Source organism: Ochotona princeps, chromosome 15, assembly GCF_030435755.1.
Source record: "Ochotona princeps isolate mOchPri1 chromosome 15, mOchPri1.hap1, whole genome shotgun sequence".
NCBI classification, from domain to species: domain Eukaryota; kingdom Metazoa; phylum Chordata; class Mammalia; order Lagomorpha; family Ochotonidae; genus Ochotona; species Ochotona princeps.
The window spans coordinates 18,975,352-18,988,711 of record NC_080846.1 but is presented as its reverse complement, the minus strand read 5'-3'; the positions used below and the strand labels follow the sequence as shown (position 1 = coordinate 18,988,711).

The following is a 13,360-nucleotide window of genomic DNA, read 5'->3' as shown; positions in this document are numbered from 1 at the left end:
AAAATTGAACATGACCTCTACTTAGTCAATTTAGGAAGAGTGCAGAGAGGGAGGGCAGATACCGAGTGAGAGTAGTCAGTTCACTTTGTTAACGCTTGCAATGCACACAACGGAACGACACAACTCATTGAGTCAAAAACCCGATCCAGGCCTCCTGGGGAGGAAGCGGCCCAGTACCTCAGCTATTCCTGCTGCATCTCAGGGTTCACAGTACCGGAAGCTGGAATCATGTGCAGAGTGGGAACGCACATCCACACACTCCCAGATGGAACATGCACATCACAAACAGCATCCCAAGTGGTGGGCCAAACATCCATCTCCACTGTCCTAAGCTTTTCAGCATAAAATGCAATGTTGCTTTGAAAACGTGTTGAAATTATCCATTCTCATCTTCGTTCAAAGAAGGGAAACAGGTGGAGAGAGATTTTCCATTCACTCCCCAGATGGCTACAACGGCTTGAACGGGGTCAGGCCAAAGGCAGGAGCTTGGAAGTCAATCTAGATTTCTGACATGGGTGGTGGGCACCTGATTTCCCAAGCCAACACCCTAGTTCCTCCCACAGAATACTGTAGTTGGAAACTGGATGGGAACTGAAGTGGCCAGAACTCAAGCCAGCCACTCTGACACGGGATGCAAGTGACTCAAGTGGTTTGTCTCATGGCTTTTCTAAAAGCTTATTTTTAAATTTACATATAAAAGTATATACTTACCAAAAATTTTTAAAAAGCATATGCTCATCATGTGTGACATGTTGTTCTGAAATATGTACGCACCATGGAGTGGCTAAGTGGAGTGGATTAACATGTACACTGCCTGACATACTTGTGTTTTCTAGTTAGGACTCTGAAGAGTGACTCACTGGTTTTTTTTTCTGATTTTAAACATTTTTTATATAAATGTCATTACTATTATCCATAATCTCTCTAAGTGATGTTCAACAATACATCGATAACTATAGTCACCATTATATACAGTTCATCTTCGACGTTTATTTCTCGGTGTGGCTGAAACCTCTTTATCCTTTGATCTATAGTTGCTCAGTTCTTCCCATCCCCTTCAGCTCCTGCTGACCCAAGCACTTGGAAATCATCATTATTCTCTCTACTTGTAGGTTTGTGACTATCTTAGACTCCAGTTATAATGTGATGTTGTATCTTTAGTTTTAGCTTGCTAAGTATATGTATGAAAAAAAGTCAAAAACAACACATGTACAAGATCAGAAAAAAATCGCCACAGCATGTTGAAAGTACAGTGGCTCTAAAAATTTATCTGTAGGTTGTACGTGTCAAATGGACAATCAATATAAAAACAGATAGGCTGTATATGATAGGAAGTGAAATCAATATATGATGTATCATGGAGCACAGGTACTGTGACACATGCTTTCATAAAAGTCAGGAAAACTTCATGATTAAACCCCAGATCCAGTCTGCAATCTCATGGCATCTCCTCAATAGTTCACCATTTTACCTCACAGAATCGTTAGGATCTTTGGATGATCGAATGCAATGAAGCCCAGTATACAATCCTGAAAAGGCTCAATAAATAAGCCTGTTTTCCTCTTTCCACACACAGATAATCTCTGCATGCAAACTTGCCAGTTACACGACTCCACTTCCTCATACAGGGGTGGGGAACACCTGACCAATAGGTTGTATGAGGCTGTGAAATCATGTGGTGTGGATCTACCAAGACAGCAGCATGTGGGACTTAGAAGTCCAACCGACTTGGAAGTTCAACATAACAGGTTACTATTTAATTTGGTAATTTTGTTTGGCCCACGGATGCTGTTACAAATTACTCAGATGGGCATTGGCTGGAAAAAGGTACCCCACCCCTGCTACCTATTTCAAGTCTAGAGACGAAGAACTGTTTTATGGCTGGTTACTCTGTGAATGTATTGAGTCCTTGAATAATATCGTCTTTCTTTAATGATGTGAATCGCTTATTTAAAAACATTTCAGAATTTATTCATTCCTATTGTATTTGAAAGGAAGAGAGAGACAGGCAGATGGGGACATCTTCCATTCACTGGTTAACTCTCCAAAACCCTGCAAAAGCTTGAACTAGGCCAGGCTGAAGGCAGGCGGTCATCATTTGACTCAAGTCTCCTGACACGGGTAGCAAGGACCCAAGTACCTGAGCCATCACCTTCCCTCTCCCAGGGTGTACACTAGCAGAAAGCTGGACAGAAGACAGCAACCAGACCTCCAACCAGGCACTCAGATATGGGATGCAGGCATCCCGAGTGGTGGCTGGGGACTTATCTGCTTTCACTCATGGTTTCTTACTGCCATGCTTTCCGCTGCTAGATTCTGTTCTTCCCTTTGACTAGCCAGAGTGGCTAATAATAATAAGACCCTATATAGGTGGTGAGGATCGGTAAGCAGGGTGATACAGTCTGGTATGGATTTATCAGAGAAAAGTTAAAATATATTACTTAGAAAAACATTTTACGGGTGGGGAGAATCCAAGTACCTATGAAACTGTGTCACATAATACAATGTAATTAATGAATTAAAAATAATAAATAAATAAAAAAACATTTTACAATTTTGTAATTAAAAGTGGTAATAGTTAATTTTTCTGCAAAATATATCATGAGGTACTGCTTTAGATGATAATTTCATTGTCATAAGAATGAAAGCTATAAGATTTATTCAAATCACTGATTTATTCAAGAATAGCCTAATAACTTACAAAAATACAATCTGTTTTAATTGCTGATTAAATAATGATTTTTTTATGGTCCTTCATTATATGTGCCCATGAACATAATGCAAATACAGAAGAGTTTTTCCTGAAAAGAAAACTATGAGATAAATTTTGGTACAAGACAGATTTTACAAAAAAAAAATTTAGATATGAATCTCATTTTGCTTAACTGAAATTAATTTTTCAATTTAAATTTCTACAAACTGAAGCACGCCTAAGTGCAGGTGTATTTCTTGCTAGTGATTATCATTCATTTCATATATAAAGAAACTGGATATTGCTTTCTGAATTTTGGAGGGAAAAAAAATCAGATGACAAGAACCTTTTTATCCATAAGATTCTTATTTTTCTCTCAATTTCATCAATATGTTTGAGGGAAAATATTTTTCTGCGAGGTTCAGATGAATGGGTGGAGAGAGATGAGAGATGCCGATATGGCTGGAACTAAACTAGAACATTCCTAAGGATAATGTTGGTAAAGGTAACTAGAACTAACCAAATAATAACAGATAATATTCTTTTGCTTAATTCAATACAAACCAGCTTCTCCTCCTCTCGCAGCTTTAATGAGACCTTAACTACCACGTGGGTACCCCATTCAAAATTATACTCAAATATCTCTCTTCATATCATCAACAAACAGTATTTTCTCCTGTGTTTGTCAATGATGCCTCAAAATAAGCTGGGTGACATGTTACTTCCAATCCTGGCTATTGAAAACACTGTGGGCCCAGTCTAATGGCTCAGTTGCCTAATCTGCCCCATTAAAGTGCCAGTGCTATGGGCGCCGGTTCATGATCTGACTGCGTCACTTCTGATCCAGCTCCCTGCTTGCGGCCTGGGAAAGCAGCGGAGGATATCCCAAGGATGTGGGACCCTGTAGCTAACACGGGAGATCTGGAGAATGTTCCTGGCTCCTGCCTTTGGATCAGCTCAGCTCCAGCTGTTGAGTCACTCGGGGAGTGAACCAGCAGACGGAAGATCTTTCTATGTTTTTCCTTCTCTCTGTAAATCTGCCTTTCCAATTGAAGTCAATAAATTTTTAAAAAGGGAAAAGAAAAAAACTGTGAAGCTAATTCTTTATTTCCAGCATTTTTGCTGCTTATTTACTTTGAAGTTCATACCACCACTTATTGGGCACAAACACAACCAGAGTAGTCTTTCAAAAAAGTGATTATTTACTACAACTTTCCTGAAAACCCTTTAAGGACTATCAGCTTAAGAATAAAGATGAAATGATCATAAATAACACATGATTTATTCATCAAGTCATCTGTCTTCAAATCCACATCTCCACTTTGGCTTTTAACTTTCTCCCGATCTACAGTGAGTTTCTGAAAATTACTAACTTAATACATTTGTAAATACTGAGCATGTACTATATATTAGACACAGAATGTAAAATAATGAAGGAGAAACTTCCTAGTCTCTTGATACCTTAATTCGAATAATTTCTGAGCAGAAGTAGACACACAAAATTTCTGCATAAATTTCAAAATTTATCTTGAATAGCAATCTGTGTATATTTTTCTTGCTGCCACAGGGGGGGGGGGGGAACCTGCTTTATTTACACATATGTTATACCTGACACAATTCTGCATTACAGCATTTTCATTTTCCTCATTAAAATGTGAAAGATCTGGCTTAACTGACAGTGTGTTTAGTCAACAACTCATAAAATTTCTACTTTGGTATCTATGTATAGAAGTTTTTTCTATTTCTTTTTTTAATTCAAAGCAAATTTTAACAACTTCCATATCATTTCATAGGGAAATGATCCACTATCTTTTTTTCTTTTTCTCTCTCATTGTTTTTTTACAAACTATGGAGCACTTAACAAATGTGTGTGTCATCCTTGCCCAAGAGCCCTGTTAACCTTCTTTGCATCTTCCAATTTTAGTGTATGTGCTAAATATACTACTGAAGTGAGTGAAATCCACTCTCCTTGTGGTCATTATTATCATGAAATGGATATTGATTCTTCAAAATCCATTCCAACTCCAGATGAACAGCTTAGAACTCTAAGCCAGGGACAATCATGTCATCTTTTTGCCAGTACTTTATAGGAATACTCGGATGAAAAAACATTTGAATCAATGAAATGGAAGAAAAGACCTCTTTAGGCTTCTGGGACTGGCATCATAAGTTTTGTCTTTCCTATTAGATATGAATGTATGCTTTCTGATGTTCCTGGGAGCCATAATCATAAAATGAGTCATGTTGAAGACGGACATAAGGGAAGTAGCATAAATACTGCTTTCTGGTGATATCACTGAACTTCTAAAGCAGCTACTCTGAAGGCCAACCTGCCATCACTGCACTTATGAATCAGCTAAGCTTAAGTTTGACCCAACCCCTCAAGCCACACGATAATCTTATCATAACCTTAGATGAAATAATAACTATGTTCACTGTGAAAACCAAAACAGAAAATCTGTTAATTTTCTTTTTAAGATTTATTCATTCATTCATTCATTTTAATTGGACAGGCAGATTTACACAAAGAAAAATATCTTTTATGCACTGATTCACTCCCCAGGTGGCCGTAACTGCCAGAGCTGAGCCAGTCAAAAGTCAAGAGCCAGGAGCTTCTTCCACGTCTCCCACGCGAGTGCAGGGTCCCAAGTCATTTTGGGTCATCCTCTACTGTTTTTTCCAAGCCACAAACAGGGAACTGGATGGGAGGTGGAGCAAATGGGACACACACCGGTGCCCATGTGGGAGCCTGAGCAGGCAAGGCAAGGATTTATCCACTAAGCCATTGTGCCAGGTCCAGATATCTGTTTCTTAACAGAACACATTCTAATACTAACTCTGACAGTTACTGAGTTCTAAATGAACTGCAACGGCTCCATTAAATGACCAAAATACATTATTTTATTCTGACTCTGTAAAATAATCAGTTTTATATTCAACAGATATGGAAATTAAATCTTCAAAAAGTTGAGTAACTTACCTGTTATCACACAAACTACAGAGCCAGGAACTGAATCTAAGTCTTCCTGATTGAAAATATTTTCAATTACAGTTAACTTTGTATAAAAAATCCCTCACTTTCAAAATCTGAAACTTAAATGCACTTGGAAAATTTCCGTATCAATTGTAAACATTTAAATAAAACATCACACATTTAAAAATCTGTGATTCGATATGGTAGTTAAATCGCCACTTGGAGCACTTGTATCTCCTACAAGCTTGCCTGGTTCAAATTATAGCTACTTGCCATGCGGCTTCTTCCAGGCACACCAGCAAGAAGCAGCACGTAGCCGCTCAAGTGCCTGGGGTCCCGTCATCCAAGTGAGAGACCCAGACCCAGCCCCTGTCTTCTGGCTTCCACCTGGCCACCACCAGCTGCTGTGGGAGTGAATCAGTGGGTGGAACATCTCTTTCTATTTTTTCTGCCTTTTCAAGTGAAAGGAAAAGAAATAACTTTTCATGTAATATCTGGACGAAGTACTCTTAATGTGTATAACGAAACCTTTTAAAATTCTTATTCAAGAGGAAAATCTGTGTACGCAAATGTTACAAAACAGATGCGGATTCCTTCCGTTCGGCTGATACTTACAAGCGATGTTTAGGCGACGTAAGGGATTATGATGATTGAGATCACTATGATGTCTACCTGACAGGATCCTGCATCCCCAGGGACGCACATAAATCGTTACAGATCTAAAGCATGTGATGCAATGACGATGTCTACTTCCCTGCTATCATGTGTTTCAAATTCAGAGAGAAAAAACTACTCAGATGACTTCAAATAAAATGCTTACATTTTGTCAGGACTGTAGTCTTCATCCAAAGACATTAAGGAAGAGAAATTATATTTATTTATAGGTAAATAATTTACAAGACCTGTCTTTGTCTTGATTGTTCAATAACGATTTCAACTTCTTTCTCTTTTCTTAACAGCATCTCAAAATGCCTATTCAATTCCTAGCTGCTCCATTTCCGACTGACTTATTTATGATTTAAAATTTACTTTTTTTAATTGGAAAAACAGAAAAGACAGAGATGAAGATCTTCTGTCTGCTCATTCACTCCTCAAGCTGCTGCAACCAGAAGCCAGGATCCAGGAGCTTTGTTTGCGTCTCTCACACGGGTGCAGGGTCCCAAGGATTTGGACCACCTTCTAGTGCTTTCTAAGGCCTCAAGCAGGAGCTGCATGGAAAGTGAAGCATCAGGGACACAAACTGGAGCTCATGTGGGATTCCAGGTGGATGCAAGGTGAAGATTTAGCCACTAGGCTATCATGCCGAGCCCCAACTGCTCTGCTTCTGATCCAGCTCCCTGCCAATGTGCCTGGGAAAGCAGCCTAAGGTGGCCCAAATACTTGGGCACCTGCACCCAAGTGGAGACCTGGAAGAAGCTCTGGACTCCTGTTTTAGTTTGCCCAGCTCCTGCTATAACAGCCAGTTGGGGAGTGAACCAGTGTTTGGAAGATTCTCTATCTCTCATCCTCTCTCTGTAAATCTGCCTTTCAAATAATTACTACTAATAATAATAGTACATTCTTCTTACAATAATGTTGTTAATTAGTGAAACTGCATGAAAGATTCCTTGAGAACTGGCATTCACATGGAATATTTCCTTTGCAAACTCAAGTATTACTCCTTTTATAGCCTAACATTATGTATTAAATGCTGAAGGAGTGATTTTTTTCTTTACCAGAATAATTTTATGCATGAATCATATACTTGAGGGCATTTTTGAGATTTATTCATTTATTTAAAATGCAGCATTATAGAAGGACGAGAAAAGAGAAACACAATCCTTTGTCTACTTGTTTACTCCCCAAATGACCACAACTGCCAGGCCTGGGCCATGCCGAAACCAAATGCCAGCATTTGAATTTTCCATGCAGATGTCCAGGGCGTAAGCATTTGGGCCATCTTCACAGTTTTACCAAGCACGCTAGCAGGAAGTCAGATCAGAAAAGGAGCAGCAGAGACTCAAATTGATGTCTACAAGTGATGCTGGCACTGCAGGACTCTTTTACTAGTTGCATCAAAATGCCAGCCATGAATCTTGTGCAACAATCTAAAAACATATGTCATTCCTTATAAATGGGAATTGTTACTCATAAACATCCAGTCAATATAATTCTAGTTACAAAACTAAACTTAAATAGGAAAATCATATGACATGCCTGGTTCTTAAAGGAAACAAAATCTATTCCTATTTGTTAAATAATCACCGATTCTTTCTCCTTGTTCCTAGTATAAGCTATAACAGCTTTAGAGAGGTTCATACTGATAAATAATACTCTCATTTAGTTACAAGTTTTGTTGTTTTTGTGGTGCTCTTCTTTGGGTTTATTCTTTAGACCATGAACTCATTCTCAGGGCTCACTCTTTGATCCTATCTTTCAGATCCTGACATTAAAAGTAGCATGACTGAAAAAAAAAAAGCATGACTGTTTTTAAAATGTTCCAGGCACAGCACAGTAGCCTAGCAGCTAAAGTCCTCGCCTTCAAAATACTGGGATCACATGTGGGTGCCAGTTCTAATCCCAGCAGCCCCGCTTCCCATCCAGCTCCCTGCTTGTGGCCTGGGAAAGCAATTAAGGATGGCCCAAAGCCCTGGGGCCCTACACCCATGTGAGAGACCATGAAGAGGCTCCTGGCCCTTGGCTTTGGATCGGCTCAGTTCCAGCCGTTGAGGCTGCTTGGGGAGTGAATCAGCGCACTGAAGATTTTCCTGTCTCTCCTCCTCTCTGTATATATCTACCTTTCCAATAAAAGCAAAATAAACCTTAAAATAAGAATGTTCCATGTGTTACCATCAACTTTCTTTAGGATATTTCTCTTGCCTTCAATTCCTCTTGTCACAGTGGAACCCTCTAGTCATTTCCTCATATCCAAACCGACTTCCTCTTCAGTGGATATTTGGGATATTGTAGAGGGTTGGTTGGCAGCAAAGTGGGTATTGAACAGTCACGCTTCTCCACTGTGCCCTAAAATTAACTGTAAACCAACGAATCAATAGTAGAGTAGTCTGCTCCTAGCTACCGATGACCTCAGGCTCCCTTTTTTGGTTTGGTTTGTACTTTAGAAGTTCAAGTCAATGTCGTTTGGCTTCATCTTAAAAAGATAACTGCAGTAAAACTAAATGCAAAGCACAGTGGAGAACGAAAATGCCGACTCCAGGAGTACACCGTCTGCAGGACAAGTTGTTGTTCTTTGCAATGAAAAGGATAAACCCCCTGCTGGATCTCTGGATTTTTTTTGGGGGGGGGGCACATTTTTAATAAGTACCTACAAGAATTCTAACAAGTCTATTGCTCTTAGGACCAATGTAGAACCCAGGGCCATGATGGTGAAGATTCTAGCCATTGTTCAGTGCAGCTCTGAAGACTTGGCCCCTCCTCACAGCACACCTAGAAACACATTAGTAATAGTTCCCAAAGTGTTCCCAGGGACGATGGCTGCATCCTACACCTGTGACATTACAAGCTGTAAGGATGCATTAGAAAAAGAAGTCTGCTCTTTACAAAGACCAGTTTTGTCAAGAGATTCTGTTTCATTTTAAGGTTACATTTCTTTGCATTTTTAGAGTTTCCCCTATGACCTGTCATCAGCACATTCATTCTCTGACACAAGGCTTGGTATGGCTAAGTACAATGGCTAACTAGCCTTATTCAATAGCATAAAGGATGAAAATCAGTGGCAAACAAAAGGTTAAAATACCAACAAAGAGTAGGGTGGATGCCAAGACACAGCATATAATTTGGTAACAGAGGCAATGAGTTGGCCTGTATCAGATTTTGAAATTGGAAAATAAGATTTAAAAAATAGGAATGATTTTGACAAACATGTAGATCACTCTACCCGTAAACCCCCAGTAGCAAATAAGAAGGAACCAGAATCTGAGGCAGAACATGACCCAGAGCAATTCTTTCAGAGCTTCTGGCCCTTTGCACTTTTGCATGGAATAAGATGCCCATGACAGGTACCACCTACTTGCCTTTGTAAAGCACTTCAATCTAAATAAGTCAGGTTGCCTGTTATCAGATATATAGGCAAAAAGGCAATAGTGTTTTAGAAATAATCGAATCCCTCGATTTGATTAAATCGTGAACATTTTCAAAGGAAGAGTCTTCCTATTGCTGACTTACCTCATTTTGTAAATGTACTACCAACCCTGTTTGCACACATTCTTTGTCCAGTTGTCAACAGCAAGCTGTTCCCTTAGGTTGCTGACAATGTCGCTAACTACTGATCAAAACCAATTTAGTCACCTGATGTTGGCTCATCCTTAACTCCTTAAAGTCTAGCAATAAACTATATTTAAATAATAATCCATAATCTTTCTTATGTGCTCAGCAAACCTATTATAGTTTTTAAAATATATTTTTATTTTGAATTTTGAATTACGTGGTACAATTTTGTATAGGCTGAGATCCCCCAAAACTCCTACCCCCTGTCAGATTTTTCCCATTTTGTTACAACAGTGTAGTGCTTCATAAGGAATAATAATTCTATCAGTCTCTTATTTAAGTGTAGCTCGACATTGTTGGTACAGACAATTCAGACCTATTATAGTTTTTAATGTCAAGTTACCTAAATTTTCTCCGCTGGCTATTTTCTTTCACATCCAAGCTTCTTCTTTTCCTACCCTGGCATCAGGGATTTCTCAAACCACCAACTTACAGAATGCAGAAGGCATCAAGCAAGAACCATCATCTCCAGTGTTTTGCTTTTTTTTTTCCCCTGCATCCTTGCAAGTCAGCAGATACTAAAATCATAAAAAAAAAAATTTGAAACATCATTCTACACTTATAATCCTAACCTATTTTTTCTTTGTGTAAATTCCTTGCTCACTTTAGATGCATAGATGCATTTTATAATCATTCACCCTTAAGCTTCCAAGAATTATATTTTTGATGAGGAGAGTTCGTACCTTTGGAAATGCTATAGTATAGGTAGATAAAATTATGTTTCATTGACAGAAACACTGAATCCTTGTGATGGATTTTACAAGATTGCTTAAACTGGTCCTCCAAATAAAAACCCCAAAAACATCCAAATCAAATGTGAGAAATACGCAGAGCCAAACAGCTGAGGACAGCTCTGTGCCCTGAGTAGAAGTGACATATTTTAAAGGTGTAATTTCTCTGTGTTAAAGCCCCCAGAGGATACACAGACCAGCCCTCCCTGAAGGAGGGATGGTCATAAACAACGAGTTGAAGTGCAAGGATGGTGATCATCCTGGAGAGACAAAGCTTGCAGTGTGTGCAATCCATGGCCCTTTTGTACAGTGCATACTGAATCGGAATGTGGACCTATGAGATGCAAACTGGTGTATAAACCATTAGGGAATCAAGGAACTGTTTCATTGGTGGGTTGGTTCACAACTCAACAAGATAGAATAAACACGGCCAAATGATGGGTCAGCTCCACTAATTGACCAGATCCAGGAACGACTGTTCACAGATGGAAAAATCTTTATAACAGGGACAAATGCAAGGACAATCTAACCATGAGAAGTCCCAGCCACCATAACAACAACAACAACAAAAATACTAGGAAACTATTTATATAATATGTAACAAGTCAGCATTTTTCTTCCACCCACAACAATTTAGGAACATCAACACTTTATTAGTAACCAAATGCTTAACAGATCAAAGTGCAAGCCAAAAATTATTCAATAACGTTACAAAAGAAAAGAAACTTTAAAAATTGCATTGATTATTTTCAAAGGTCCATTACTGAACGAAATCACTTCTGAGAACTTTAATACACTAGTCTGAAATTCCTTTTTCTCTACAACGTAATTAACCAAATAATGGCATTTTAATTTACTATGACATTTCCATTACAGCTTTCCAATCAGCAGCCTCCTTATGATCACTTTCTAAGCTTTTAGGTAAATGTTTTTTAAAGAACATAGCCTAGCCGGGAGCATTAGGTAAACAGGGTGTCACGAGGTGCGCCTCCATTGGGTACTGACTAATCAATAACGACTTTACGCTTCATTACTGCCCCCTCGTCTTTCTGCAATTGTGTCTCATTGCACCAACTGTGAACCCTGGCATGTGTGGGGAGGGCATGGATGACTTGCTCTTGAACTGCTATGGGACAATATGCTATCTCCATTCAAAGGGAAGATCAGTCAGGGAATAACTCAGGGCTTGCCTAAAATAAGAATGTGGAAGGTCTTACAGTGAAAGAGGACAGGGGTTAAGGAACAGAACAAGAACCGTGTAAAGGCAGCCCTAGAACGCTCAGGAGGCAGGACCAAGAGGGGGTTAAAATGAGACTACAAGTCTTAGTACGAGCATCAGTCACTAGTCAGAGGAAGGAAGGACCAAGCAAAGCAGATGATTGGATTTTTTTAGAATCAAGGACTGAAGAAAGATATATTAATAATAATAATAATAGTAACTATTATTAGGTAATACCTCTTAATTGCCAGGCAGAACTGGACGGCCAGGTCTAATCATGCTGGTTATCTCAGGTCAAAAGAACTTCTGCTAAGCTCCTAACGTGACTTGCCTAGTTGCTAGCAAAACAGACTGTTTAATTGCAGAGTCTGGGGCAGCCTCCAGTGCAGACCATTTATAGCCAATTGGATCAGTCCAGCCCGGAAGTGATGCCTGAGAAGCAGACGGGGGAACAAACCAATCGAGAGAAATCAGCCCTCAATGCACTTCAGTGGTTCCAGAGTTGGCAGTCTGGGACAGTGCAGGTCACTTAAACCTGCCCTCTCTTCTATCAGGCCACGTTCATGAAATCTTTGCTTCCAAATTATCTTTTGACACCTTCTAGTTATTCTTCTAATCCTTCTACTTTCACCATGATTTTTCTCTTTCACTAAGATTGAGCTCAAGGTCAATCATTTTCACAAAGGCTTTGACTTTGGAGATTGACTTTCATATTATCCAATCACTGATAGCACCCACTGTCAGCAGGGGAGTAAATCCCTTGTCATTTGTGGCATTTCATCAATTGTTGCCTTGTGTTCTTACTAAAATCATGCATTAAAATATATATCCCTACCAAGATATTTTATCTCCACTGGAAGGTAATCTCCTTGTAGGGCAACTGATGCTTTCTACTTTTCTTTTTTTTTACTGCAATCATAGAATATTTATAGGTAAGTATTATTTGACATTTTAGTTATATTTTAATGTGGGTGTGTACTTAAATAGATGGCAATCTCCTCTACATAAAATTTATAATATATTCCTTACCCTGAAAAATGTCATACTAAATATACATTAAGAAACAGTCTTCATAAAAATACAGTGGAAATTGCATGTTAAATTTATGCTTGAGCATAATGCAGAACCAGCAGGGCTGCAGTTTTTCATCTTAAACACCCCCACGGTTACCCAAGATAGAGCCCAGTGAAAGGTATAATGGATGAGAACTGCTACCCAGCACTGGGAGATTTCAGACCTAGCCCCACTTGATTGCCGACTTTTCTCCTTTTTTCCCATTCTTGAAATGGGCATATTTCCCCATTTGATATCAAGCAATAAAACCCACCACAAACATAGCTCTATTCCTCATAAAGTGATGTAAAGCGCCTTTCTTCTAATGGCTTCAATGCATCATAAATTCAAAATAAATTAGTGGCCATTAAGCCCCAGGCTCCCCATCATTTGTATTACAAATGACGCCCAGACACAAGGCATTA

The 13,360-nt window shown here is 39.1% G+C and overlaps 1 protein-coding gene and 1 non-coding gene across 6 annotated transcripts in view; both read right to left on the bottom strand.

Moving 5' to 3' along the window:
- SLC16A7 (solute carrier family 16 member 7) overlaps positions 1 to 13,360 on the bottom strand; it is a 105,039-nt gene that overhangs the window by 17,001 nt on the left and 74,678 nt on the right. The gene's annotated exons all lie outside the window — the stretch shown is intronic.
- On the bottom strand, positions 4,535 to 4,637 carry LOC118757615 (U6 spliceosomal RNA). The gene has a single exon (XR_004995286.2). It is a non-coding gene; the product is annotated as a U6 spliceosomal RNA (small nuclear RNA).